Genomic DNA, 6,000 nt, shown 5'->3' with positions numbered 1-6,000 from the left:
CGAGACTGTATTTACTACCGTAACAACGTAGTAATGACAATCGAGACTCTGCTAATCTCCAAAAATCCCTAAAGTAGTTTTTAACTATTATAGCTAAAACTGTCAGCTCTGTTTCTAAATCTTACATAATGCATCTTTAAGTATATATCAAATCATTAAAACAAGTTAATATATCGGTGAGCAAGCGGTAATCGCCCACTGTGCTGTATAGTCCCAGCATGTCACAGGCTTCGCTCAAAATTTAAAAAAAAACACAAAAAACTCTAGGGAGAAAATCTTCAAAAAGGCCAAAAATCACCCAAACTACACAGTCGTCCTTCAACCGTGATAGTCCTTGGTAATATTATAATATTTGTATTGTTTTGATTTTAAGGTTGTTGTCAAAGAGTTTCTAGACAGAAAGATTATTCAGCAGGGACAGGTGGGGCAGTTTATAGTGGTGGTATTTCTAACATCATTGACGCCATTAAGCTGCGAGAAACTCACAAAATTCTTGTAAAGGGACAAGAGTATGATACCATATATTCCACAATAATGAGAGGGTTTTATTCAAGTTCTCAAAATGTCTGGGCTCAGACGTATGATCATGTTTCTTTGGATTTTAGAGATCGGAGAAATAAGACTATTGTACGTGTTATAAAAGAAATTTCGAATGATCAAATTTCAACACTAAATAGCGAATTGGATTCATCTGATGAAACAATTATAACAAACTCTGCAGATATAGAATGGTCAACTGCTACCTCTGCAAAAAATGTATCAGTATTGAAGATTGATAGTGGCGGTGTTGTTACCAGTGGATCGGTTTCTGATTGTCGTGTTGCCCTGGAAAATGGCTCAGATTTACGTATCGCATTCATCCCGTTTTCTTTGAATTCAGAACTCGTATATTTTAAAAACTCAAGCATAAACGCACTTGTAATAGCCAGTGTTATTCACGCAGTCCCAAACATTAACATTCCGTCCGCCTGGTATACTTTATTCACCAGAAGCAATGGATCTGCAAATGTATTACGCTGGAACCGTATTTCGCATAGCTACAGAGATCTTGCACGTGACTTTATTTTTCCGACTTCTTGGTATATAGACTCTGGCTGGCATGTTGCTTATTCACATGATTCATCTGGAAGCCGGATCAGTGGTTCTAAATTTTATCTGGAGTCTTCTGTTCGGAACGGAAAGCCCATAAAGGTAAAGATCAACGATATGATATCCAGGCTACACGATGTCCGTGTTTCCAGTGGGGAGGTTACTGGTGTAATGGTCGATATGTTTAATCTTACACAGTGGGCTGTCGATCACGCTCGAATAATAAGATCAAGAGTTTCTACCACTGGGACGGTTAGTTCGTGCACCTTTACTTGGGAATCAGACCTGGATCTAGGTTGGTCGTCAAGTCAAGAAAGTATAGTATGGTACGTTGGTAGTCGACCATGGACGAAGATGGTGACCCTTAATCCGTTTGATGGAATAACTTGGGGTGTTGTTGATGACTTGTATTTAGATGCTACGAGTTGGAAAACTCTTAAAGTTGTTATTAAACATCTTGATTCATCTTACCAGTCTTTAGATATCAACAACGTCCATCTGATGAATTCAACCCTCATAATACTAGACACTACAATCCAGGGAGCTGTTCAATCCCTTCGGGATGAATTAATTTGTCAGCAGTGGGCTGGATTCCTGTACTCAGATGGTATGTATGAAACGGTTAAATGGACGACTGGAAGAACAATACTCGAGGAAAGAACGGTTATCCAGTACACATCAGTGGACATTTTCAGTGAAATATAAAAAGATTTCGAGATGGGTGGAATGGAATGGACTGGCTTGTCTTTAAACTACAATTTTATATTTTATATTGGTTAGTTTAAGACTACCGTACGGTTATTTTTGTCTTATTATTCGACAGGACACATTTGTCGGTGTCAACCCATACAACAACACTGCTTCTGACGATATCCCGATCGAAAGAAATTATTTTTTCAAAATTGTTAAAATTATTCCTGTTTGTTCAATCAATCGATAATTGTTTCCATAATTGTTGATATGTCACACGTACATCAATCCAAAGCTTATTATTGTAAAAAAAAGCAGTATCCGTTTTAAAGGCCCAAATGTGTGGAATTCTTTACCATCTTACTAAAAACTAACCACTAACTTAAATTCTTTCAAGAAACAACTTTTTAAATATCTTACTGTCAAAGAATAATACTGGTACCCTGATGTCCATATATAAAAATAATGTATAGGTAATCTTTCCTTGTTTCACACTTTTATGTCTTTTGCTATCGTAAGTTATATGTTTTATTATGTGTTATTATATCTGTCTCCTTTGGTGCTGTCATCTTTGTATTATAATTTCATCCCGATTATTTTATGCTCCTGTTCATCTTTCTCTCTTGTTTGTTATGCTATTATCTTTTGTATTATATTTTTTTTATAAAGGGCAGGATGGTAGGATGGTTTCTACAGCCTAATCCTTTAACCTTCTTAAATAAAGTTATTATTATTATTATTATTACTAATTGTTCTATGTTCTTGTATGCTATAGTAGATAACTATTGATATATGACTGCTTGTAATAAAAAGAGTAAACTTCACATTCGGTGTTATTCAAATATATATTTTAATAATATGGTCTTTGCCACCATATTGTATCTTTAACTAATTATTAGAGTCACACTTTGTATAGAGTCAGATCTCACATACTCAAATCAAATTAAGTGGTGTGTTTAAAAAACAGTGATATTTTGGTAGAAACACTGGTTATGTCCTTACCATTGTCAAAATATCCATCAAATACTATCTTGTTTATGACATGTGTTTGATAGACCATATAAGGTAATGTTCTCCTCCCGTTTTTGGGGGTATGGGGATGTTTATTCCATATTTGGGAAGGAAATTAACGCCAAGGTCAATCTATGACGTAAAGAAATTAGGGGGTTATAAAAGAGGGTATTGAGCGAAATTCATTAGAGCTCATCCGGTTTGTCAGAGCAGCCAGCAAAAGCTATATACAAGTTATTGAGAACGAAGAAAACATATTGCAATAGAAATAAAATCTGAAATAGGTGTCATCGAGGTCATATTTCGGATACCGGTACTCATTATGCCTTAACTACATCGTAAGTCTGTACCTAGGGAAAACATGTTTCTTTTCTTGGGAGCCACGGAGGTTCAGTGAGTAAAACGTTGGCTCGCTAACCTGTGGGTCCTGGGTTCGATCCCTGTGTTGACCGAGAAAGTTCAGTGGACTTTTCGGGCGAGAGACAATGGTGCACGGGACAGCGTATAGCCCATTCGAATGGGATCAAAAAACCGAGATACCGTGTACACACTGATGGGCGCAGGTAAAAGAACCTTTGACCTTTGACATTCCATATAAGAGTAAACCGTAGTACCGCGGTCCGGGCAAAATTTCCATCATAATACACTGTAAAACGGGTGCCTCTCTTCATTAGCCAAGTCGATACAGAACAGTAGGACGTTAAACCCCATCTCATTTCGTTTCTTTTCTTATATTGTAGTAAAGGATCAAGCTACTACGCCCAACTACTGTAGATAGGTAAAACCAATCTGTTTCACAGAGGATTCCGAAAGTCTTCTAATATCTCTGTAAAAGATAACTACTTTTAACACGTGACGTCACATCACGCGGCGTCAATCATTGGCTCAATGGCGCGTGCATTGTCTACATAAGACATTCTAGTTCGGGCTTAATGGAGACTTTTACTCATTTTAATACCCATTTGCACTAAATAGGAAATAATTTTTACCTACAAATACGTCAAACGCCTTTATTTATTTTTCTAATACATAAAAAAATGTTTTAGAATGTTATTTTTCGCAGGACAACAGTTAATATTTCTGGCTCATTAAGTCGCATCGATGTTATCCTTATCAGTGATTGTAGCGGCCTAGCGAAAATTCACTGCTGATCAGTGTGAGGTAAAACATTATTACCAAAATGTGTTGACTTTTAGATACCGGATTTGGCTAAACCAGCTGTCCAATTACAATCCCAATTCAAACTGTTTTCTTGAAATAAATATACCTTTTAACACATGATTTTTTTTTTGGATTTTTTGTTATTTATTTTTTTTTTTCAAATTTACCTTTCAATAAGAATTTTGTGAAACTGATACGAATAGACTATGAATTGAATACATTTAACTGGTCAAAGACATACATTTTTCTGTAAGCTGATTATATAGAAATAATCAATACGGCTTTAAAAATCTTACATCGGGTTTATTTGTTAAAGGGCTGATCTTTTTAATTTACATACATTTGTGAAAAAATAAACTTTTTGACAAATTAAAATGATACGTTAAAGATCTTGGGGTCATTCAGGTAGATAACTCCATCGGGTAAAAAGTCGGTTTATATTGTTTACGCTTCAATATCTCAAAATAATCAACAATAATATAATGTACTTTGAAATAATACAAAATACACAATACAGCAAATCGTATTCTTTACCATGTGCTTGATAACGACAACAGAGAATATTTGTTCAAACGTTGCACTATTCATGTTTTCCATTTTCGTGTTTGTGTTATTTCAATGTATTCCTATCACAAAATGCCTTGCAGACAGTATAATAATGTACCTAATGCAAATTAATCAGCTTTAACTTTTAGGTTCCCGCTGTCAACCGTGATCATCGCTTCAGATCATATTGGATCGTGACAAAGCGCGACAGATCGTGATCGGGATCATAATTGGGCAAGGCAAACACCACTCTCTGTTATATGGAAGCGTATAAGGGTCATAGCGCGAAAGATATCGCGATATTAATAAATGTCTCATATTGTGATCGTTGAGATGACTTTATCCGTTAAAACACAATTTTTGCCAAAATAATTTTACCAACACGCTATGTTGTATGTCACCATTTCGTTTTAAATTCGCACGTTTGCCTTAAGATATCGCTATTCTGAAGTTTTGTCAATATATTTCATTTATGACCATGCACTATGCCGATATAAATACGGCGAAATGGAATATTTTGACAATGTTTCAGAATAGCAACCGTGAAAGACATTGCGGCCACAATCGTATCCTAACGCAAAAGAGCGCATCGGTTCCTGATGATCGTATCGACACGTATCCGAACGTATCTGCACGTACGGGCAATCCTAACGGAATGTATATCTGATCGTATTTGAACGGGAGACCAGATCGTGTCACTGGAAATTGACCAATCGTGCACGAAATCGTACCAGAACGTATCGACTCGCATCACCTCGTATTCAAACTTGAAATTTCAAAAAAGTATATAAAATTTGCAGGATCAGCTAAGAATGACTAATCGTCACGTTCGTAACGTATCGCACGACGGTGAGAACCTAGAAAAAATTTCCACCGTGGACTTGTTATCAAAAAGTTGCAAATCTGCTCTCAAGTTGTACGATTTGTTTGACGTGGATGATAATTGGTGAGATGTATCTGTGTACATGTAAACAGCAATAGGTCGGTAATAATACAACATAATATAATGGTATTATTAACGATGGTTAACATGTTGCCTGGCTGTTACGCTACGTCACTGTGGCGTCATCACGGAGTCACCCTACGCACTACCTGCGAGACCGGCTTTAGAAATGCGATCAGTTCTAAGGTTTCTTATCCTGCGAATAATGTTAGTCCCAACTCGTTTTTTAGTGCTGATATTTTTATTTTAAATAGATAATTAAGAGTCATTCCCAACTATAGGCCTATGATTGATATGTTCAAAACTAAATGGTGAAAACCAAGGTAAATTATTATGATGTAACAGAATCCAGAAACTCCGATAGATAGATAGGTTCCCACGATCACGATTCGTGCTGCGTTTAAAATCGTCGTTTTAATATATATAGAAGCCAGCGAGAGAAGAGAGAGAGAGAGAGAGTGAGAGAGAGAGAGCTAATATATGGTTCAATTTTATTTCCATAATTTGTTTGCACGTAGGGGACTTTAGCATTGGGAGGAAAGTGGAGGTTTGAGGGCGAC

Source organism: Patella vulgata, chromosome 9, assembly GCF_932274485.2.
Source record: "Patella vulgata chromosome 9, xgPatVulg1.2, whole genome shotgun sequence".
Lineage (NCBI taxonomy): Eukaryota > Metazoa > Mollusca > Gastropoda > Patellidae > Patella > Patella vulgata.
Note: the sequence above shows the minus strand (reverse complement) of the source record.